This window comes from Cuculus canorus, chromosome 1, assembly GCF_017976375.1.
Source record: "Cuculus canorus isolate bCucCan1 chromosome 1, bCucCan1.pri, whole genome shotgun sequence".
Classification (NCBI taxonomy): Eukaryota; Metazoa; Chordata; class Aves; order Cuculiformes; family Cuculidae; genus Cuculus; species Cuculus canorus.
In genome coordinates, this window is record NC_071401.1 from 194,136,543 (window position 1) to 194,161,906 (window position 25,364).

The 25,364-nt window shown below is 41.6% G+C and overlaps 1 protein-coding gene and 1 long non-coding RNA gene across 5 annotated transcripts in view; one reads left to right on the plus strand and one right to left on the minus strand.

Moving 5' to 3' along the window:
• LOC128850938 (uncharacterized) overlaps window positions 1–1,779 on the plus strand; it is a 49,578-nt gene extending 47,799 nt beyond the window's left edge. The window contains exon 3 of the long non-coding RNA XR_008448189.1: window positions 1,467–1,779. This is a non-coding gene — a long non-coding RNA (uncharacterized LOC128850938). The remainder of the gene's footprint in view (window positions 1–1,466) is intronic.
• Window positions 1–25,364, minus strand: part of LHFPL3 (LHFPL tetraspan subfamily member 3) — a 250,320-nt gene that overhangs the window by 45,848 nt on the left and 179,108 nt on the right. The gene's annotated exons all lie outside the window — the stretch shown is intronic.

Sequence of the window (25,364 nt, forward strand, 5' to 3'; positions counted from 1 at the left end):
GACCAGAATAAACTCATTTAGATGAATATTGGATAAATGCCATGTGTAACTACAACACTAGGGCCATTGTAATTAACTTCAAGAGAGTTTCCACCACATGAGAACAGACATCTACCATCTGACATTACTGCCGTGGTTCTTCTCCTCTGGATGGCACAGCCAATACAGGGAACCTCTGCACAAGGTGAGTGCCTTCCCTACATGATCTGAGAGTGGGTTCTTTGAACATCCCTCCAGTGCATTGTGTTTCAGAGGGCCATCAGCATGTTTCTGTTTTTGTCAGCAGGAGCTGGGAACCACCAGCACTGCTCAGCATTGGCTCCTCACTGCACAGAGCCAGGGGACCCAGAAACCATGTGGACAATCTCTCTTTGGTCACAGCCAAGCTCATTCTCCACTTGCAACAATATCATGCCTGTAAATTCCTCTATGTTGAGCACTTATCATTTGCAAAGGTGGTAGGCAATCATTAAAAATGTTCAAAGATAAGTGACGACCCAAATTCAACTCTGGGATGAGCAGCCACATCTCCTCTGAAATTGCAGGCTGGCGTGGATAGGAAGGAGTGCTGAGTCTAACAAGCTGACAGCCAGCTGGCGTGCCGCAACGACTCCTGCTCCCTTCTGGCATCCTTGTGTTTGCATTTTTTCAGGGGCATTCCTGCTCTTTCTGCAAGCAGCAATTTAATACACTAACAGTACAAGGAGTAAAATATACAGCAATGGCCGTGAACTGCTGCCATGCTCCCCTTCCCGCTGTTCATCCCACTTGACTCGTGTATGGCACCCATATAGCTAACCCTGTAATGTGGACACACGGAGTGCATTCCCCTATCTCCTCAGAAGAAACAAAGACATAATCAGAATTTAAAGCAAGTTCTAAAAGGTACGTAATTCAAAAGTAAAATTGCAACATAAAGCATTCAGTGAAACTATAACCCAAGTATCACCTGTTTGCAGAAGAGGGAAGGAAAATACCTTTCTTTGTAACAGCCAGTGTCTGCAGACCAAAGAGTCTAAACCAAGGCAACTGTTCCTACTCCTCGCATCAGAGAGAAGAAGCCCTAGTTTCAGTTCCTCCACACAGTGAATTTTGAGATATTTATAAAAAGTGGAGCAGCTTCCACAGCTCAGGGTGACAAAGGTCACACCAGCACAGTTGAGCAGGTAACCAGCCAGCACGGCACAGCCACCTGGGGGAAACCACAGACACACAGGTCAGGGGATCGCCCCTGGGCTGGATGGATGCTCACACAGGATGGAAGAGCTGTGCCCTTCTCTCCTGCTGAATGCTGGGACCAGATTTCTCAAAAATTGCTGATGGTATTGGGTGTATTAAATTTCTCTGTACAAGAATTGATTTTGTTGAATATTATCTCTCTGAAAGTCAGTTTAAACTGGGTCCCCAAAAGTCTTTTTGAAAAGTTTAACCACTGCCAGCTTCCTGCACCACTTTCTTCCCTACAGCTCCACAGCAGCCATGTCACTGGCACATGCGAAGGGAGAAAAGTCCTTATTCCAGCAGGAAAGATCGAAAAAGAAAGAACCAACAGCTTGAAATTCTACAATGAAAGAGGAGGGAGATTTCAAAGGAACCCGAAGAAAACTTGCATCTAGCTCAGTGAGAATGCCTTAGGTCTGGACTTCACCTATTTCTTTGCAGAAAACAACTTAGTGCTGCAACTGTAACAACTACTTTAAACAAAGGGACTACTAAAATTTGCTTTATCATCAGAAGGCAATGACTGGCCGCCAGGAAGCGCAGGAAGCAGTGGGGTGCTGGAGGAGCCCCATTGCAGTCGCTGCCCTGCTGCAGCAGGCAGACAGCTGTACCAAGTGCCATGCTGCCTGCTGTGCCGTCTGCTGAGGGTCCGGCATACTCCTGTTTGCAGTTGCTAATAAATACCCCCAGTATTAATAAATTGGTCTGGAACTTTCTGTGACTTCTTCCTGCCTCAGGTTGCACTTTTTTTCTTTAAAGTTTCGACACAGCAGTTCAGTAGTTTTTGAGAAACTGTGTTGTTGCCTAAGGAGTTTCTAACTCTGAGAGGAGATAAAATTCATCATTTTCTGTGTGGCTGTCTCAGTAGCACTCAAATATTAAATAAATGGTATTTGGATGGAGTTTGTCTGAAATTTGATTGTGAAAATCAGTCATAAAGACCTTGATAACTAAATATCAGGGTAGACCTACCCCACCATCGCTGCTGCAGAGCGCTCCGGGGCTGCTTGTGCCCTGTGGGCTAGACACACAAAGTGGTCATGGTGTCACACCATAATGCTGTAGCACCCAGCTTCCAGGGACCTAGCCCATCCCAAGCATTCACAAAGCAGGCTATAACAGGAAGGCAGCTTGCAGCATGAGGGGACAGATGGGTTCGTAAACTTGGGAACCAGGATAGCCAATACACTGCAGAAGGATCATCTCTGTTAGATGATAGAAAGCGTAAAGGCTAGGATGTATTTCAAACGCAAGCCTGCTGAGCTCTGCACAAAATGCAGAAGAAATGTTCAACTTTTTCTGGGTGGTGGAGAGCTGCTTCTACCTAAGAACAATTCTATGGACCCCTGTTGTTTCCTACCCTTTTATTCCAGGAAGGTAGTTGTTGTTTGTCCTCTCTTCTACTGTATTAAATCTTGCCAGGTGGCTATCACAATGAAAAATCTACTGGGATATCTGACAGCCCTCCTGGAGACCTCTGCAGGGCCAGGAGGTGACAAAGCTTTGGCCCTTGGCTGCACTACTCCTTCCCGGCTAAGGCTGCCTCCTTTGGCCATGTGCATCTTCAGATTTGTAGTGTTATGACTGGGATTTCAGGTAGGACAGAACGCTTCCTAGAGATCACCAAGTCTCCCTTTGATACCTAGCTGAAAGCCCCTACAGGTAGGTCCTCTCTCTGTGTGGGTAAGAATATTGTTGAGTAGATGCCTGTTTGTCCAGAAAATTTGTCCAGAAAAATGCTTATTAACAAATTAAATTTCTTTCTAGCACTGTCATAACTTTCTTAGTGAATTGATGTATAGGATTTTCTCTCCTGAACTGTCTCTTTAGTCGTGCTGCTAACGAGGTAGGTAGGGCGCCAGGGTAAATAAGCACACACAGCGCTTTCTGCTATTATGGCTAGAGATTGCCTCCAGCTGCCGAACTAACACAGCGATACCGAACCTGCAGCACAAACAAACATTTTGCTACTGCACCAGATTTCAAGTTAACTTATAAGAAATGTGGACTTACTCAACATGAAAGACTTTCTATGGTGTTTGACTTCATATTGCAGGGTATAATATTAGCACTATGGAGGTTTAATAAAGCACACAGGAAACAAAACCGAGGAACTCCTTTCTCTGGTCACAATTTGACAATGAGCCATTATAATTAAACAGGGGTGTTCTTAGTAGGGTTGTATAGAAATTCTTCCTAGACCTAAAACTGTTCACCAGCCATATAGATGCTACATTAGATCAAGGCTGATAAAACCTGTAGCTTGCACAAGAATCAAGGCTATGTTTAAATAATGAAGATAAAGCACCCATATGAGACCTGCTACTTGGTCAGCTGGATCTACTGTTTTTAAGTACAGTCAACTACAAAACTCCTTGGAAGAACAAATAATGGCTGCACTAGTTAGGTGCTTTTTTTTTCCTCTGAAGTATTTAAAGGCCAAACAACAAGAAGACAAAACCTCAAGTCTTTTTATAGCTGAGAAGGCTGAGACCTTGAATGGCTGAATGGGATGCTGAGACAGAGGCAAGATCTGAGGTTGACATGTGCGTGTTATCTACAGCCTTAGCGTGCAAATCTCACTGATGATACTGAAAAACAGGGAAAGATGCAGAGAAGAACTTCACAAGTGGGCCAAGGGCCAGAGAAGGCACCTAATGGGGAGAGAGAGAGATTTAAAAAGCACTATTTGTCTAGCTTATAAAAAATAAGATTGAAAGGTCTTAATTACACTGAATAACTATCTATCCAGGGAGAAAAGAACTCCTTAATCTGCTGGAAAAGGATGAATGATTGAAAGCTGAAACCAGATACATCTGAAGAGGAAATCAGGCAAAACACATTAATAATGAGGGTTGGAAACAAGCTGCTGAGGAAAGGGAAGAAGTCTGCTTGATGAAGATGTCATGATGCTTGTCTGAGTGAGATGCACAGCTGTGTGAAATTTTAAGAGCTGTGACAACATCTAGTTGCCCTTCCAGTTTCAAACTCTGGGACCCTGTACGAGCCACCTGGAGGTGGGGCAGAGGGCTGAACGCCAGATGGGGGTCTGTGCAGGGAGAAGAGGCCCCTGTTTTCTCTCTCCTATTCCATCAGGACAGTCATGCCAGGATCCAGCAACAGGATTTATTCCTAAAAGCCTGTGTGCCTGTGTTTCCAAAATGCCTTGCAGTACAAATAATCTCTTGCCTGTTCTCATTGAAACTAAAGAGCAGAGGCAACAGTGGGGCTTCGCAGGGGTGACCACGCCAGCTCCCACCCATCTCCAGCAGGACAGGCACCTCGGACACTGGGGGAGGCTGAAAAGACTCCAGCAAGCGATGCACCCCTCAGGGGAATTGCTTGGTAACAAAACCTGTCCCCTTATTCTGAGAGAGTTTTCTATCTGAAACAATATTTTTCTTAACTGAAATACATTCCCTCCTCCCTCTCTTTCTCTCAATGTCCCCATCTTCCATAGAGACAAACAACTATTTTCTCCCCAGTGAAGCAACAACATCCTTCAAATAACTATTAGAGAGTTTCCCCCTCACTTACCTGGTGAGCTCAGTCGTGCATGCTCTGTCTGTGAGCCAGTGCTGTGCTGCGGCTGTGCTTTTGTGTCTAGCAAATGGTTTCTAATATAATTATTATATTTTCAGTCTACAGCAGGATTGAACTCAACAGGGCTAAAAGGCTCAAAATAAGGTGGATAAAACAATAATCCCCATCTTCTTTGAAGCTGTCTGTAGCTAGTTTTTATTCCTTTAAGTTGTCTGTCTTATGGCAAGATGCTGGCAAAAATTAACTCCCGTACTTGGCTGTGTAACAGGAAGGTAATTGGATCATGAGATGATGTTTCAGGCTTTCATAAATTTATCTTTGATAAAATGTATCCCTTTAGTGAGAGGAAAGCTAGCCTGGAAATAAGCAGGTAATGTTAACACCATATCAGACTAGATTTAAAGAAGACTTATTTTAGGTTGAGGATGGTGAAACACTGTAACTGGTTGCCTAAAGAGGTAGTAGATGCCCATGTCTGGAAACATTCAAGGTCAGGTTAGATGAGGATCTGAGCAACTCCATCTTGTTGACCCTTGCTTACTGCAAGGGGATCGGGCTTTAAAGGTTCCTTCCGACTGTTCTGAAACTGTTCTGATTCCACAGTTCTATGATCACAGTACTTCTAGACTTTTTCTGAATGGAGAGTCTTTTACTCATCTTTTTAAGAAAATCTCATACACTTACAACAGAAGACTGAGTGCAGTGTCGGCAGTGATGGAGCAGCCCTTGGAGAAGAAAGACGTGACGACTGTGGTTGAATTTGCCGTGCCTTGAAGTATCCCAGGCTGCACGTCTGGGACCTTTGAGGATTCAGCCCTCGGAGGGAATAACTTTCCTCCAGCTCATGAACGGTTCCCAAACAATAATCCCCACTGACAAGCTCCAGATCATCCCATGGATTCTCAGTTGGCAATTGCCCGGTCTCATGATGGTATAATAAGAAATTTAAGATCCTGCTGTCTTCCCACACTCCTTCCTCTAGGACCCCTCACACATTTTCTTCCCATGACTTTCCAGGGAAAGTAACTGCTGTAGCTGCTTCTGGGATGCAAGAGTGCAAGTAGCTGAGTTACAAGCGAAAGAGCTCTTCCTTGAGCATTGTCGCTCACTAAGGAGTGGTTAAGCACAGAACTATATCCTGAATTTTTCTTTTATTTTCAGAAGGTAGAAAGCAATAATGAACTGTGATAAAACTAATGAATCAGTTATGTGTTTTCAAGGGGATGGAAAATAAGTTATTTGACAGAGAACTGGAAGACTTGATTGCAATTTCTGTTGTGAGCATCTATCAGTATGGCTGTGATATAACACACTGACTTTTCTATAATTGTCCTAATTAAACAATCAGAAGTGAGGGGCAGATTAGATTATTATAGTCTATATTTGTAGGCAGTTCAAAGCATAACACTCTGCTGGCAGAGATGGACATTCAAATCAGCTTATTTAACAACAAGTGAACAAAACCTTGTTAACTTGTATAATAAATAAATCAATAGAGAGATCAGGATAAAATACCTGGATTTGCCAAAGATAAATAGAGAAGCAGAAATTAATGACAATTACAAAAGAATCCTCCCAAACCATAAACCAATGATTTTCACAGAAAAGAGCCTTCTAAGGCAACTACTGCACAGTGAAGCAGAGGAAAGCAAAACTTATGAAGACATTAATCAAGGTATAAGTGAAAAGAAAATGAGATGCTTCAGGGCACAGAGATGTCAGGAAGCATATCTATGGCAATGAGGGATGATAGAAATCATACAGAGGGAAATAAAACAAAAGATACATGAGTAAAGGATGCAACAGCTACAGAACACCTACTCTGACAATATAGTCTTGCTCTCGCTAAAAGAGAAAATCAATAAACTCTGTGTAGGAAGAAAAGCTTATTAAATGATCTACTGTCCAACTGGATATTCCTGTTGGCAAACACATTGCTCTGTGTGATAGATGGACACCAAGGTCAAGAGGTCATTCACTGAAGTGATCAGGATTTATAAAATCTAAATTTGCAAACTGCTGGGGCGGTGGAGCTCTGGTGAAGTTACTGCTGTCAGGAACTTCTGTTTGCTGCAACACCATGAGTTCATTTATGGAGCAGTAAAAGGATTTCAAACAAGGAAGAAGTGGGGAGGACTCACGCAGCTTTGGCCCAGGGTTTGCCTGATCTATGCATGCCCGTGACCAGCCATGCCACAACGCTTGCCCTCGGAGCAGCAAAGACTGTCAGCCACGGAGGTCGGCTGTAGGTTAGCAGGGCCAGCGTCTCACTCTCTTACTCTGCTCTCGTGACACAGAGCCTGGCAGGACAAAGGACATGAAACCATAACAATGTAATTCTTTGCGTGAAGAAATGTCCTAGCCCATTAACAGCAAAGGACTCATGAATCCTAGAGTCATGAGGGTTTGGGTGGGAAGTGACCTTCAAAGATCATCTCGTGCAACCCTGCTGCTGTGAGCAGGACATCTTTCACTAGGTCAGATTGCTGAAGGTCACCCTTCATTTGGCACATACAAAAGCACCAATAAAATGCCTTTGTTGAAGAGGCTCTTGTTCTCCAGTTGACAGCTTGCAGGTTGTAGCTTGATTCAGTTTTTGCTCTCCATGTTGGCTATGTTACCAGCAGGTCCCTGGTCCCATTAACATCTGCCCATTGCTTTTCTATGCCTCCTGACTCATTTGCAGCAGGCTGGACCTTAGTGAAGCCATGAGATCTGGAGGTGGCAGCCATGAAAATGTCCCTTCTCACAGGCAGGTCCTCCATAGCTTCCCTCCCCCCCTTTGTTTCTTTGCCAGCATAACTTACAGCAGCAGTAAGATTTCCGTGCCTAACCAACGCAAAGCATTTGCATTTTATGAAGTACTTCTCACATTAAATAATGTCTCGTTCGGATTTTCTTTTTGGAGTAGATAATTATTTTTTTAAGCATATTATTTTTTTTTCTTTTGGAGGAGAGATGGGCATGCTCTGCCTCTCGAGGGCAAGGCTGAGATCCTGGATGCTCATTTGACACAGATGGGGAAGCAGCCTTTGAGGACAGGTCATCACTGCCTGTAAATGCCCAACTCCCAAATGCCCTGAGTTTACTTCTGTGGACTGGGATCTCCAAATTTGACCTTGATGAGATAAATGTTTTTCTGCCTTTATTTTTAGAGTTTTGGATTGGAGAAAGAAAATGGTTGGACTTGATGATTCTAGAGGTCCTTTCCAACCTAGTGATTCTGTGATTCTGTGTGATTCTGTGTGAAAGCACAAAGTGTTTCCTTTTATCCTTTTACTTTTTTTTTTTCCTGGAATACAAATTGCTGGATCAGGCTTAGGATCACTTGGGGCTACCTGTACTTTACTTCAGTCTGAGGAATAACAGTGAATCAAGCTATGCATTGGCCCTTTGTTTATTAAAAATGTATTTAGAGATGTTTTTTCCTTCCCAGATTAATGTCAAGAAAATCTTGCTATTTGTTGCCTGCAAATTGGGGAAAACTTTTACATTTCAGCATATTTTCTCCTGAATGCTGACAGATTAGAAGGAAAACAAAATGATAATGTACATTAATAATAGAATACACACATAAAGATAACCTTGAGGTTTCTAAACTTCATGCATATTCCTCTAGATTGCTGTTGCTTTGTTATGTGAATGGATTAAAAACAAGATAAATATTGTGAACTAAATTTAAACATAAACCTTTCTGTCTATAACAGAAAAATAATTTGTATCAATAAGTCATTCAGGATTTGTAAGCAATCTTTGTTTTCTACCATAAAAAAAAATCTATCATCTGCAAGGAACACATTTCTAACCTTAAATAGGTGATACACTTCAAGTTAGTTAGAGCTCAGCAAAACGCTCTTTCTTCCTCAAGCCATAAATTATTTGTTTTCCTAATAGAAAGTAAGGTTTGATTTTATTTTGCCATGCCCACACAGCATCATCCCCTTGATACTATGTTTATTTAGAAAGAGAAATGAAAGTTTTTGTTTTGTTTCTTCTGGAAAAAGAAATATTTGCAAAGAAAACCAACGATGCTTCCATCAAGGTTGGCAGGGGTCTCAACAGGGGAAAAATGTCTCCACTTACCATTTTTTCTTTTTTTTCTGCATTTTTAGTTGTGTTCAGAAGCAATGCTATCGATGATCTGTGCATACAACACACTTGTTGAACCACGAAAAGCAGAAGGGTCAGCTGTGGGCTGTCTCCTATGTCACCAGCCTCACCAGTGTCTGATGTGTGATTTAATGATTGGCTTGCTTGAGTATGGAATTTCCTTGGGGCATTTAACTATTTCAAGCTTTCTTCAAGAGTTGCATACTGCAAAATCACATCCTGTGTGGTGGACTGGCAGTGAACCTTGCTTGAGGTAACCTCTAGAAAGCAAAGTCGGGTACCCAAGTGCCGGAAGTGTGGTTTGAGGAACTTATTTTGGAAGTCTATTTATGTAACAGATGTACAGAATTTATCCACAAGTTATTCAGATGCTTTTCAAATGATTTGCTTACTGACACAGGTTAAATCAATTAGGACTGTATTAAATTGCCTGAATTAGTAGGTCAAATACGTCACAGGGGCAATTTCTTTGGAATTTGATTGATGTTATGCCAGGGAGGCTTAACTGTTTGGCTTGCTACCTGGTCTAATTATAGATACCGAATATTTAGTAAATGGCACAATATAACCCTTGAAGGATTTGTAACTGGGGCACTCAGGAACTGAAAATGGTGAGCGTCAGGTTTTAATGCAATCACACGGATGGATTTGATCCGGTCTCAGCCTGGTGTAGCCACTGCCACCTATACAGAGCAAAGGTGTATTAGAAGTCAGTGGAGAAAGAAGTTCTTCAGATATTTTCTTTGAAGCAATACTATATGAAAATAGTTTGAGCTATCACCTCCAGAATGACAGATTAATCTAATTTTGGGGGAAAAGCAGAACTGACACTGATGGATGAGCAGGCTGCAGGAGGGGCTGAGAGCAGCCACAGCACGGGTGTTAATCCTATTGCTGCATCTGAGCTGCGAGAGGACCTCATCCTCCAGCAATGATGACTCAGCGGAGGGCAGATATTTAAGGAAAGGTCCTGCTCTGTTTACTTAAAAAATTGTCTCTGGGAATTTAGTTGGCTTGAGGGACACAGGATCCAGCTCTCAGTAATGGCTGCAAGGTTTCACAAGCTTCCTTGTTCCCTCTCCTGCCCCAAGAAAAACCCCACTGCAAACGGGGATCTCCAAAGAACAGCACTTCACATTTGAAGAACTGCTATTTGAGATATTCCATTTTTTCAATTTTCTTTGTAACAATATGTTATCAGATGTATTTGAAGCCCAATTTAACTTGATTTCCACATGTCACCATGCTTACAAAATGAGTTCGTCTCTCAGTGAGGCAGAAGCAACCACAAAATCTTGCTCTCTGGCTTGATTTCCAACTACTTGTCATATTTATTTTTCTAAATCAAAGACAGCCTGCTAAACATACTTAATAGTTTGCAATTTTCAACGCCTATCACCCTGGCTATTTTCTTTAGCTCATTGGAAGCCCTGGAGAGGAAAAGTCCCTGAAAACCTCCAAGGTCAAGAGGAATTTCAGATTAAGGTTTATGTTGTACTGTTACATAAATAAACGAAAGTAAATTCCAGTAGGACGCCTGAATTTAGACCACAGGCAGTGTGTTTTTACTGTGGTGAGGTACAGGTGGAATGGAAATCTTCTGTTCCCATTTCCGGGAGGATCTGAACTACTCCTCCCCTCAGTTCCCCTCAGAGTTCCCTCAGCCACTTCTCATAAGACTTGTGTTCCACACCCTTCCCCAGCTTTGTTGCACTTCCCTGGACACTCTCCAGCACATCAACATCTTTCTTATAGTGAGAAGCCCCAAACTGAACACACTATTTGAGGTGCAGACTCACCAGCACTGAGTACAGGGGCACAGTAACTTTCCTAGTTCTGCTGGCCACACTACTTTTAGCATTGCATGAGGTTGTGACTCAAGTGCAGGACTCAACACTTAGCCTTGCTGAACCCCATTAGCGCTTTCCTTGGCCCATCAACCCAGCCTGTCTGGGTCCCTTGGTAGAGCCTGCCTTCCCTCCAGCAGACCAAAACTCCCACCCAACTTGGTGTCATCTCCAATCTTACTGAGCGTGCTCTTGATTCCCTTGTTCAGCTCATTGATAAAGATATTAAACAGAACCTGCTCCAACACTGAGCCCTGGAGAACACTGTTTGTGACTGGCCACCAACTAGATTTAACTCCATTCATAATCCAACCTGCCAGAGTAGGTCTTCATACTGTGGCCTGGAGTTACATCTACACCAGTAGATGTAAACAGGCCAAGTTCTGGTCTCTAGTCCTGAGGGTAAGTGGCATTGCACAGTGTGCATCCATCTTTGCCTCTCCAGCCCTGCCTCCCCCCAATCCCTCCCCACAAATGTTGTTGCAAGGTCCTATGTAGTGCATCCTCTCATAGGTGAAGACTTCAAAGGTGCTGCAAGAGGATTGAGCTTTTATATTGCTAAATAAACAACTGGGATGATGTGTTTTTATATTTCAGTTTCACTTACACGGGGAGGAAGGTTGCAGTGTTCATTAATTGTTTAAAAAACAGTAATCTAATCCAAAACAACCCTCCAGGCCCCTTTAAAAGCCAGTGGATGAAAACAGGTATATCCAGATGCTAGTTCATCCCCAGACCCCTGCAGATATCTCATATCCACTTGGGATCTCAGATAGCAACGGGCACTTAAATGTGGGCACCTGATGAGCACCCCATGAAGGAAAAGCTGACTCTGCACTCTGCTATTCATTGACAACATTGATGAGTATTGACTAGATCTCCCTCGGTACATGAGCTTACGTACCTCACATGTGTAGACATATATATATACCGGTGCTTTCTGCATCTGAATCCCACCTGAACTGTGCCAGTGGCTGTGTTGTCATTGGCCATGCTATTGCAGAAGAGACATAATGAGGATGCAAGGCAAAACCAAAAGAAGATATGTCTACGTTGTACCTCTCTGGTAATGAGATTGCAGCTTGAAATTAAGGATAAGCAAGTACAGCTGTGACCTATCCTCCAGCCTATGAGTCTTACAGCAGTAACACGTGCAAAGATGTACATGTTATTCACTAGTATTATCCAGCATCCAGACACATTTGTCTACGGATACATTCTAGTGTGTGCTATTTCTCCATTGCTGTGCCTGAACAAGGGCCTGATGCCGGGTCTGGCCCTTCTGCATGGAGTTTGTTGCATCTCTGTCTTGCAGTGGAAATGGAGTCCCCAGACGGGGCTGAAGAACGGGGCTCCAACCATAATGCGGATCTCGAGATTGTGTAACTTGGTATGTGTGCTCAGGTCAAACACAAAGAGAAGCAGAGCTGTCCCCACTGGATGTGTGAAGTGTTGGCCAAGAGAGATACAGCTGTTATCAGTTTGCTGGTATGAGGTGCTTGAAATCAGTGTATGGACTCCTTATCTGTACTGTGTTGGGAACTGCTGTCCGAGCCTTGCCTGAACTTACAGGGGATGTGCCTCAGTCACTGCAAGAAAAATATATGAATATCTTCTGAAGTTTATTAAAATGTGATTGAATTGTGAGAAATGAAGAGGGAAAGAGAACAACATCTTGAACAGAGCACTCTGCTGTTCGGGGAAGTAAAAGTAAAGCCCAGAATGGAGTGGGAGATATGTACAGGGAGACACCGATACAGATATTTCAAAATAACCATATGGGGTGAATGGAGAATGAAACTGCAAAATGAACAGTAAACAGAACAAATTTACATGAAGCTGAAGAAACCCAGGGAAGTTATACTTACTATCTTTATCTTGTGTGAAGGTTTTATTGCACCTTCAGGATAAAAAAGAGCTTGAAAGAGTTATATCTCATGAAACATATCCACTGAGCCTCTAACGGTTCCACTGCAGGTAGAGACATTGCTTATCAAACCCTAAATTATGCTTTTGCTTTCATATATAAAGAGGAACCATAAAGTCTCAGAGTGGGATTCCCCAAAGCCAGCTCACAACAGAAAAATATCTACTTATTCACTGCTGGCAGGGCTGGGAGCCTAAGGCAAACTCTGTATCAATTAGGCTACTGATCTGCTCTTGATCTATACACAAATCCTGTGAGTATTAATATCCCTTAGTGAATAGACAGAAATAAAGCAAGATACAGACAAACGAAATAAATTATTGTTTCTTATCCATTGTCTATGCTAGTGATTATAACAACACTTTTCCTTGCCAAGGTTTGGGATAAATGAGCCGGTTGCATTCCCTTTCACAAAAATGTCTAAGGGCTTAGAAAGTTCTCAGGTAAATTTAGTGCTTACAGAAAATATTACATTGACAGCCTTGAAAAATTAAGTCTTTGTTTCCAAAGAGCAGAAGCATGTCCAGTAGAAACAGATTACTCTGCAATTTCCCACCAATAGGCTGCCAAATGTCCTGTGGAAAACAGGATTTTCTGTGTGAGACTCAGCTCCTATGGGCCTATATAACAGCAGAAGGGACTTGTATCTTCTGCAGACCCTCCTTGATGGAGCAAGGTGGCAGCTGTGCTCCTCTCCGTAGGGTGTCCGTGCACTGCATGGTGGAGAGGCTGTACACGCATATCTGTGCTCGTGCTTTGCTTCTTGGGCAATGGCCTCCAGCACCTTCCTGTGGTGAACCTGACTGCAGTAGAGCTGCCAAAGACATCCTAGCCCAGCCTTGTCTCTATCTTCCCAAATTCCCTGATGGAGCTGAGCCCTGCAAGCTGTCTATTTTCTGTCCAGATCTCTCTGTGTACTCCTGCTCTATAATTTCCCTGCTCTCAGTACATGTTCACAACCATCCTATTTAGTTCAGGCTCCTGACAGATAGAGTTGGATTCAATCCAGTGGATCAGTAGCTTGACTCACCATAAGCGACATGCCTTTTCCTGTTTTTTAAGACACTGGCACCAGGTCCTGGCTATAAATCTTTTGCTGTAGAGCAACCAAGCTAGAAAGTGTTAAAAAATTCTGCTCCAGGTACATGGAGCACAAAATGGTTCTTTTAATGTTTACCTGTGGTGTTCCACATTCCTGTTCATCCCGACAACAGTGCCAAAGGGTTTCTCATAGAACCCAACAGGGTATCACACAGGCAGGTTTCTCTGCTAGCCCTTGATATTTTTTTGTTAGTCAGTTGCCTTGGTGGGTTTAAAAATATTTTAATTGATTCAAATACACTCACATAATTTCTGTAATGGTTTTTAATTGTGTAATTAGTATAAAGACATATAATCATGTAATTAGGCTGTGTAATTACAACATGTAATAATATTGTAGCACTGTTATGCACATCCTTTTCAAATAGAGGGAAAAAAAATCATGCCTATAACTCCAAAACTGTAACTGTGAGTCCCAGATTACCTGCAAATATTTCCTCACATATGTTCCAGTTTTCCTTGTGCAATCATAGAAGTTTAAATACAGGAATATATGTTATTATCAGGCTGCTGGGGACACACGGAATGTTTTTTGAAATCAACTCCATTAAACTGTGTGGTGCCAACCTGAAGTGATTGTGCTCAGGTGGGAATGTCTAAAGGCAGATGTTGAGGAAAGATGAGAGGATGTAGCTAAAGACATGATTATAAAGCACACTTAATCCCCGTGTGGGTGCCCTCACTACAAAGCATAATGGAGCTTTTATTACGCGGCCTAACTCTCCTTTTCTTGTGGGGGAGTTGGATGCTGACCTGACCCAACTCTCCCTGAGATCAGTGAAAAATCTCCTAGTGCCTTTGGCAGGTAGATTCATACTCCCGCAAGGCTGATCTCATTCTGTGAAAGACTTTGAGGCTCCCTGTACCCGTGGGTAATGGGTGCCTTATTCTGCTCCACTGTGGCCCTGCCCTGGTAAAGCCAGCCTTAGTTTCAGAGGCGTAAGGCCCTTGGATCCATGTACTTTTCTAATACGGGGCAATGTGTCTCTTAAAGAAAGTGTTTGTTACTGTTAAGCTCCATCAGCTCCTGAGTGGATCAGACAATCTGTTCTGTGGCGCTGTAAAGTATTTTACAATTCACACAATTAAAGTACAATGGGATTAATAGTTAATAATGACTGAGTTGCTTTGAGGAGTTCAGGTGAATGTCTCCAGTGTTCATCTACATTTTATTCTTTTTAAGAAAAGGATGGTAAATCCCCAAACCAGGCAGCTGTTGCACATTTGCATACGAGACATCCTTCACCTCCAGCTGTGGAAAGAGTATCATACCTGCCACTGGTTTTGTACAGAATTAATGAACAGTTTGCTAAACGTATCACATCCTTGATAACTGATGGACGTGCTAACAATGACTTTTTTAGATTTTGCAGAACCATGATCTGGTTAAACTCACATATTGCCGCTGCAGTTAACTACAGTGCATACAACGTTTAATGCAAACAGGTGCCAATGTTGGAAGGCTTCTGTGCAGTTACCTGAATGGGACCTCCATCCTAACGATGCCTCAGATGAAATCACACAGCTGGATAATACCTCCCTTGCAATATGTACTGATCACTTCAGGATGCACCATTATTTTCCAAAGGATCCGAGATACATTTAAGTCAGCAAGCAGTCATGCCAATCTAACAGTTTGTTGCCACCAAGAGGAGTTTTGAGCCTCCTTCCCTCCTCTCCCTTCTGAACCCACAGACTGTGTGCTGTGCAATAACAGTCTGGGTGCTGCTGGAGCTTACAGAACATTTATCTGATCTGATCTGATCACTAATATAACAGGAATGCATTCACTTTTGTGTTTTTTGCTCTGTGAGCTCGAATATGCAGCCCAGCAGCCATGAAGCAGAAGAAAGGAACCTGCACCTGGGGCAGAAGGTTGAGGAAGGGAAGGCAACTGGACTTCCCTCATTTGGCAGTGATGAGCTGTTGGATCAGCTCCTTTACAGTGCACATCATTTGTATAAGCACCCAGGAGAGCATCCAAAGCAGCTGACTGTGCCACTACACGTTCATCACTAATGGAGACTGTATATTCTAATGGAGTCAGAGAGTATATATACTAAAGATAAATATACTTACAATCTAATATTCTTATTTTAGTTCATTTACTAGAGTAACAATCTTACTTTGGTGTTGCTACTCTGTTCTCTCCCTAAAGTGAAAATAATAGTGGTTCGGATGAAAAGCCACATTGCCATGCATTGGAAATGATTGATATCTAACCAATTCATACTTTTTTGTTACTTAAGAAGATATGGACAGGGTGATATATATTATAACACTCTTTTTGGGCTCTTGAAGAATAAGTGTTTATGAAGTGCTACTAAAATGTTAGCCATGAAGACAGCCTGCAAGGAAATCCAGGTAAATATGTTTGGAGGGAACTCTTATCAGTGCAAAAGCATGAGCATCAGGGCTAGAGGCACCTCCTGATGGACAGGGCAGCATTGTGTTTAGAATGTGCCTTAAAATTCACCTCCTTTATCATGACAGCTTCATGGTCATGGAAAGATATATAAGCTGAAGATAGAGCTGGATTATCCAGTTCCTGGCCAAAGTGCTCCAGGCGGTACTAGTGAGATGGTACATAACGGCACATTGCAACTCCACCCCTAACTGATATGGGCAAAGAGAAACCCACTCTTTTCTTTACCTAAGAAACTGATCTCTCTGATCTCTCCAGATTTGCTGTCTTGGACCAAATTCCTGCTGGAAAACTGCACTGAAACCACTCTATATTCAGTTGGGAGAGTGGGGAAAACTTCTCCAAGCAAATGGTTTATTCATTGAATTTAGCTCCATGATTTCTGCTGGTTATTTCTGTGTTAATGGGATTTGATTTCCACATGTTTGCTGATTGCAGCTCAACCTGCTTGTTCTTTTTGTGCTATTCTGAGCTGCTCCATCTTCTGCTGGTTACTCTTATTTGTTCTAGGATTGTCCCTAACTTCATGTGGTGTGTTTTTCTTCTTCCTGATCAAATATCTGAAACTTTCACAGAAAGCAGAAAATAAATCAAAGACTTCTAACCAACAAAGTGAAACCACACAAGGAAAACATCTGTGCGACTTGCAACTTTTTTGGTTGGTCTTTTGCTTGGAATTTGCTGTGAGTTAGCCAATTGCTGATACAAATGCTTGCAGCAAACACAAGACTGAGATATCAAAGAAACCACACCAGTTTTACTTGTATGCATCTTGGTGAACACTTCTTGTGGCTGATCTCCAGCAGCTCAGCTGGAGCAGTAGCTAAAGCAGCCAAGGTTTCTCATGGTAATCACTCAATGCACACAGGTCCTGCTGAACATGCTGATCAATAAGACAAGGAGTTTTTTCCCTGTACAGTACAGATTTGGTGGTTGCTGCTTGCATAAGTGAAAATGCAAAAGCCCTGCACAGATCAGAGCGCAGAAGAGCCTGGCATGGTATTAACAAGAGTCCAGCATTAATGACAGCCGCACCCAGTCCCAGCCGTATCCCACCTGGTAGCCTGGAGCGTGGCCGGTTCCTGCCAAGCTGCTCAGCATCACTGGGAGCAGGTGTCACCTGTTCCTCCTGGTACCACTGTTCTCCTATCACATCCTGCTCTGCTCGCTATGTACAGACACACCTCATTGACTGTGTTTGCCAGAAAAACACAGGTCAGTTTCGGACTTAGAGCGGTGCTTTGCAGACACAATGCCTGCAATGCCACTTGGTCTTATCGTTCTGAGCAGAATGAAGTTTGTGCTGTTCCCTCTTTGGCTCTCCCTTACACTATTTCAACAGAACAGCACCTCCTTTCAACTGTCTCTGTTTGACAATGTTTGATGACAGTTATTTTCAGCAAATGTTTTTTACAGTAATATGCACTTTTATCCTATGTTCCTTATGAGGAACTCCAACCATTTCAGAAGTGTTAATTGAAAAATCCTTATCGAGATGCTGGACACAAGCAAATAGTGCTGGACCCTCAGGGGAAACTGAGGCATGGAGCAGTTGTGCATTTTGCTCAAAGTCATACAGAACTGCAATAGTCTTTTGACTGCCCACTCCTCCGCTCTTGGCCTCTAGGCGAGGATTGATTCCAGTGTCCTACTGTTCTGCTTTCTGGGTGCTTTTCAGCAAAAATATAGTGGTCGTTTTGAATCCAGGCAACGGTAGTTATTCTAGCACTGAATTATTTCTCCCTTTTCTGCACCAAACTGTATTTCTTTTGGTTGCAGAGGGCTAGACAAAATCTTGATGAGGCAGACGGGGCAATCTGCCCCTCTAGTGATGCTGGGGGACATTTGATGTTTGTTCATCACACAAAATGACACAACTCAGAGGACTCCATGAAGCTGCCTGCATCTGAAAGGAGGGATGCAGCTGCGACAGGAGGTTAATTCTCCCCTGAAGCCCATAAAACCTGCATGTCAACAGGATTTCTTAGTTCAGCCAGCACTGCAATAACACGGCTCTGAGACTGTTGATATCTAAGCCTGGCTCTGCCCTGTGTCTATGTGGGCTGCTGTGAGCTTAGGGGATCTGTGTGCTGTGTTCCATTAGGTGGTATACACATGGCCAAAGACAAAAATACCCAAAATGCTCCTTTACAGATGGAAACAGCACCTCGGCAATATCCAGAGGAAGGAAATGACACACAGGAATTGAAATGCAGAGACCAAACCAGCAGCTCAAAACATTTTCACTTGGCACGAAGTGTTGTGCAGATATTAGCTGAGTCCTAAACCAAATACGGCCGTGTTAGCTAAGATGTGTTGCCTCCAGGCTTGAGGCTGGTATGGAGCTGTGCTGCTGCAGCTGCCTCCAAGTCTGGAGCAAGAAACATCCCTCAAGGACCATCATCTCCAAATCCCACTGCGTTGCTGCAGCACTGACGTGGCCTCTTTCCCTCCCAAGCTCAGGGAGGCATGTGCATGGAAGAATATGCTGCTGCAGTTTAGGTGTAGCTAATACTCTTCTGAAAATGTTTCAGCATATAAAACAATTGAACTAAGATTTTTTCTCATCATTGGGTACCAAAAACTTTGCATTCCGCCTATCTTTTTCTTAGATGCTTTGAACCAGAAGTTATAATCTGACTCCAAATTGATCTCTAGGTATAGTCAATTGACCAGTGGATAATGAGGGTTTTGTTTCAGGAGAAGAAAAATGTCTTCATAGCTTTGTTCAAGCAAAGATTACAGGCTTGATTCAAATCCTGCTCACACTGCTGTGAGGTTTGAAACATTTTGTTGCAGCCACAGGAGAAATCAGGTGATGGAGGTCTATCCTTTGCTGGCAAAACTCATTCATACCCCATATTATCTATTGGAGATCCTGGGTGTGGATTCAGCCTGACTGAAGCCTGAACAGTGCTGTTGGACACAGCACACCCTGCAGTGCCGGCGAGGCTGCACACTAACAGCACTTGCTTTTTATCTCATGTTTTCCTCAGCCATAACAAGAGAAATGCTGCATCTTCAAAATGCCAAATTTCCTGGACCAGTTCTTCTTTATCTTTTTCTCTTTACAGGAAATTGCTGTGAAGTGTTGATTGACAGTATTTGTGAATATAACATTTTGCTTATCTACAAACCACTTATACTGTGGGCACTGCTTGCCTATTGCTCATTAGAAACAGTTAATCTATTTTCTGGAAACTAACAGAAGTTCCTCAGGCATGGCTTATGGCCCATTTAGTTTGACAGCGGCAGCAAACATCACGGCCTCAATCAGTATTGTGGACTTCATCTCACGAATACAGTAGCATAAGTCCTGGCAGAATTCGGCATGTTAGTATTATGATCTGTAGATGAAAATTGATTATTTTATATGTGCTGACCTTCAGAAAAGTTTCTTACAGCAGCTGCTGAAATGATAGTATCTTCTAGAAAGATTATTGTCAGCAGGGGTGGGTTGGTTGGTCCTACGTTTAGCTTCAGCTGAATAAGGGAACAAATTCTCCAAAGCACAGCCTGAGGTCTTATCCGCCAGAACTTAATAGGTAGAGTAGATTCCCTGGCATGTTTTGTCACATGCCCCCACAACAAAGCTCTGAGTGAAAGGTACTGGCCATGTCTGTGTTGCACATATTTTTAAGTATAACTATTAGGTAAATAACTAATTTTTCAGTTCAATGGCTGAAGAAAGAAGTGGAAAATATAGTTTGGGGTTGAATCGAGACAAAATTTTTACAGTTTCTATTGAAAAATGGGGTTTCCACTACTTCCTATTGTATCATTTTCTTCAAGTTAACCCAAAGTATTTCATTAAATATTTTGTAAGTTATTTAGATACTTGAATAACCTTTTTATTGGTCATTTTTAAATAAGCCTAGTGTTGCATGAGTGGTACAAGGAATCAGTGAAGCTTGGTTTTCAATGAACAGCATGTGTCCTCCTTCTCCAACACGCCGGAGTACAATGACCCAGTTCCTTTGTCACAGCCCCATGACACCTCCACCGCAACAGCCTATTTCCTCTTACACCCATGCACCGTCTGTGTATGATAATAGTCTTTCTCACATCCTCAGATCCTTCACAGCTCCCTTCACATTCTGAACCTTTCAAAATTCCCATGCTTCCCACATGCCCCAAATGCCTCTTAAAGCCTCTCTTCTACAGGAATTTTGGCTTCATTCCACTTTACCTACATTTTATAAAAACGTATATATATATACATACACACACATGCATACACAGACGGAAACAACTGCGATGTTCCCTATGTACTCTACCTAAATTTATTTAATGTGACAGATGATCAAGAAATGGCAAGCAGTGCAGCATATCTGAAATGAGATTTGTGCTGACTTGGTCAGCCAAGTGCTGTTATGTGCTGAATCTCCTGACTTTCCCTTAGTGGGATCACTAGCTAACGCTCTCTTTTTTTTTATTCAGCCATTGATCTTCAGACCACTTCTGGGAGTTCAATATTTTTAAGACATGAGCCTTTTGTTAATTGTTTTTCAAACTGGACAATGGATTTAAAAGTTATTAGGGAGAGAGACTAATAAACAGGTGGGCAGATAAACAGTGTAATTTCACAAGGAAATTCTTTTGATGGGAAAATGAAAATTTTTGCTTTCAGATAAAGAAAGAAAGGTATTAGCATAAAAAAAAATCCACCTGAAGCAAAGCATTAAACTCAACAGCCATCCATTAAAAGGCTTTGTTTATTGCAATATTATTGCTCACTGAAATTGTAGTTTGTCAAAAAACACTTCATAATTGACTTCGTGTTGCTTTGATATCTAGCTGGTATACATCATGCCACAAGGAATCATGGTAATATTCTTGAAACTAAAGTAAAATTTCTGAATATATTGATTATCATTGAAAAAGTCCTTCTGTTTCTCAGAGGAGAGGGAAATATAACAATCAAAGATGTCTGAAAGTATATGACTCCAGAACCTGGGCATGCTGCAAATCTGAACAGGAAACTACAGTTAATTTACTTGCATTAACCAAATGTGTAGTGTAGTGTGCAAGCATATGATCTGCCACTGTAGGGTCAAGGCTACTTTGCCTGTCATTGTCTTTTTAAAAGCAATGATATTAATGCAGTCCTGGAAGGACAGGAGGGTCAGTCATTCATTGCTTTGCAGTGCAAATCCTTTCCTTAAATCAGAATGCAAGTTAAAAACCAGACTACTGAAATGGGAAAGCAGAACATTGAAGGAAGAATATTTTTATCTTAGATACCTCATTATGTTCATTGGGAATTGGAAGTTAAACTGTAACTAGAAAATGGCAGACAAAGCAAAATTGTAATCACTGGAGATTAAATTTCTTCAAAACTTAGAGAAAGAAGTGCCAAATACTCGGTTAATTCACTTTACTAATTCAACAGGATTCAAATGCTGAGGTGGAGAAGGAGTGAAAAGAGACTGCTGTACCTTCCAGGGCAGACACAAGCCGTCAAAAGCCAACCTTTGTCTTTCTCTACCACAAAGCCCTGCCAAATGCATCAACTCTCCCCCAACATATTCACACCACATCCATCTCCATCGTGTGCCAGAATAGTCCTGTCACAAGCAAGCAGTTACTGTTTTTCAGAAGAGATCTCACTTTTTGGGTGCATGATATTCAATACAGACCACCTGATTTTCAGAGATTTGAGAGGCACGTCTATATGAATTTCAATTCTGGAAATAGGTAGTAGTTAACTGAAGTTAGGAGTCCAATGATGGAGGCATCCAAAGGTAGATATGTTCTCCATTCATTTCTGACTCTTCCTAGTTAGAATGTTTGTTAGTATAGGGTTAAGATATATGTATTTTTTTTGTTACTGATATGTATCTGCTATCACCTGAGCAGAAACCAAGCTATTTTTTTACATAGTTCAGCCATCAGTCATCCTCCAGACTACATTTTCAGTCAATTTTCATCAAATATGTGCTATACTTGAGTCAATGATCTAGAAATGACAAGTACCGAGTATCTCAAACTGTCAAAGCCAGTCAGTTCACAAATTCCACTCTTAGAAAAAAGGCACAAAACATTAACTAGACTGGACAAGTGATAAATTGCTGCATTCTTTTCCTGTTAAAAAAATGGAATTGGTCAATGCAGTGGGCTTTGATCTGAGTGACAGCTATAACAGCCCACATATACTCATTATATAACAACATTCACCTCCTCTTCCCAAGCAGGATCAGAATGACAAGAACATTTATAATGTTTTTACTATTAAACTTTAGAAAGCAATACTAGTTATGCTTGAAAAAAAAAACCAGAAAAAAATCCCTTTAACTGTTGTTTCTTGTCTGCTTAAATGATGATATAAAGTTTTTTCTATAATTACGTATATTTCTATATATTTCTAAATATAAATTGAGAAAATTTCTAGTCCTAGTATTATTAAAACTGAAGATCAGAAACAAAAGTGAAACACTTCTAAGCAAGTGGGATACCAATACAAGCTGTGTGAAAAAAAGGAAGAGAAAGGCGGGGAAAAGCAAAAAGAAAGGAGAACCAAGGTGGGACTGAGGCACAGCCCAGGAAACGTCATAGGAAAAGAAAATGAAACATTTAATATTTTTTATTATAAATGCTGAGTTTCACAGAGATCATACTTTCTCTTTGTGCAACTTTTTTGATGAGAGCCTTAATTTACATCCAAAGAGAACCTAACCATAGGTCTAGACAAACATAGGGCAATAACTGTGATTTCAATGCTACGCAGAGCTTAAGAGAATATTCTGAATAATAATGGCACAAATGTAATGCAGGTTTAACAGGGATAGATTTTAGGTGTAGCTCCAGAATATAAAAGGAAAATCTAAGTAGCATATAGTGTGCCATAGTGGGGACTGATGTCACCAGGACCTCTCACAGTGGTGAGAGGTCCCCGTTTACCTGCCGTGCTAACTGTCTCTGCGCTCTCGGTGCTCTGAAGGGTCCTGTGTGTTCCTTATACTCATACATGTACAAAATCTACACTTCAAGGCTTGTAATAGCACACTAGAGGCAGGATTCCATGAAATGATAAGGACAGAAGCTGAGAGGACAGCACCGCTAAAAGCATGTGTGCTCACATCCTTAGGCATGAAATAAGGATATGGTAAAAGGGCATTAACTGCACTGAAAAGCAATGTGTGGGCTTCAGCTGGACTTACAGAAGAAGATGACACCTTCGCAAACTGTTTGTAATCAGGATCTTGCATAGAAATTATTCTGAAATATGAAATCCTATCAGTTCAAGCTGTAATCCTCAGTACTTAGCATTTTTAGAACATTTTTATACCTACATTTGTGTCTGAGTACAACTTTACTACCTCTAACCTTTGTGAGAACTGCTTGATAGATGAGCAGACACAGCCTTGGATGCCAGATGCTCACTACTGTATAAACGATTGATCAGTGTATAAACCTGCTGATCTTCTAGCATCGTCATAAACATCCAGCTTCTCATCATTTCACTGTGCCCTTTCAGGGATTTGTTTAAGAGAAGCTTGTCAGTCTGCTTCAGGAAAATAGTTGGGCTGATGGTTATATGGGAAGATTTATTGTTCTTAATAACACATCATCTTTGCCCATATGGGATAAGAATTAACATCTACAGAGCAACAGGGAGAATACTTTCAAAACTAAGGCAGAACAGTGGATGGCAGTTTTACTTTTTAGTTAGCTATCACCTCTGCTTGGAAGTGCTGAGGCCACATGACAGTGAATAGTCAGAGGCTTTCAGCTATCATTTTAAATACAACAATTAGATGCTGCGGGCTAGTTCTAAAAGGGCACAAAAAAATGTAGCTTTAACGCTGATACGAATTTTTATTCTCCAAAGCAAAGTTACTACTCAGCCATTTGGCAGTACTTCTTTCCATGTTGCCAAATCCAGCATTTCCATTAAGGATGCAAGTGCTGTGCTTTTGTGGCTGCTCTCCTAAGTACGGCACTTTTATACTTCGCCAGCAGGGCTTCTGTACCGAATTTCCAATCAACACTTTGACAATGTTTTCTTCCTCTTAACATTTGAAACACATTGAATAATTCTGAGTACACTTCCACTTTCTTTAGCAGACCAATATTTGTCTCTGTAGGATACATAATGTCTGATCTTTATTGCTTTATCAGTTTTATTTGCAAGGGTTCATCCAGTTATTGTTGGATCATTACAATAGTTCTTCAAAGGCAATATGAATGTATTCGATACACACCAAATATAAAAACACCTGAAAAATGTTGTTTGAAACTCTGTGCTCAAGGATTAGTATAAATAAGACTCAAGACCATTTTAAAAAGTTTATGAATTTCTCTAATGGAGTCAATCTACTCTCACACCCTAAAATTCTTACTGTTTTCATAGGATGGAAAAAACCCTAGTACATAATCAAGTCCAATACGCCCAGTGGAAAAGATTTTGGTTCAATAATCTATTTAAAAATAAAAAGAATAGTAGTAACCACTTGGTATAAAATGAGTCCATTTTAGCTATGCCAATCTAATTTGCTTTCTGAAAGTGTTCTTTTTGAAGTAACTACTAAATAACTGAACTATTGGACTCTGCAGAGATTCCAGATGCGTCCATTTTAGCATCCATTTACATAACACTGTTATTTTTCTTAATTCTTACCCAATGTTCACTTATCTTTCACATATATAATTATGGTAAAAATGTAAAAACTACAGCTAAACTATTGCTATTGTGTTCAGGAATTAAGAAGTTATTTACCTTTACACCTCATTGCTGGCAGCAACACTGGTGGGTTTACTCAGTATTTCAAGATGGTTGCCCACCCATTAGACCCTTCAGTGGGCATTCAGAGTCTTCATCTATACCAGGCAGTAGGGAGTAATCACATTGTAAAGACCAACCTTTACTGACCGAACTATTCAAGTGCAGTGAGAGGTTTTGAAACCCTTGGAAGAACAGAGAAGCAAAGTCATAGGGAGGCACAAAGTGCCTTGACACTGTTCGTTCGGAGAACAGGGTTTCTGTTGGGATGGTTTTGTATCTAAAATCAGCACACACATGGAAAAGAAAGAAAGCAGCTCCTGCTGTCTTCTTCTGTCTTTTCATCTCCTAGTGATGAAGGAGGAGACAGATCTAAAACATCCAGATTTCCTCCAGACTGCAGGGAGCTGGTGGCAACATCCATTTCCTCTCTCTCAACTGCTGTGGTGAAGAGGATCAAAGAAATCT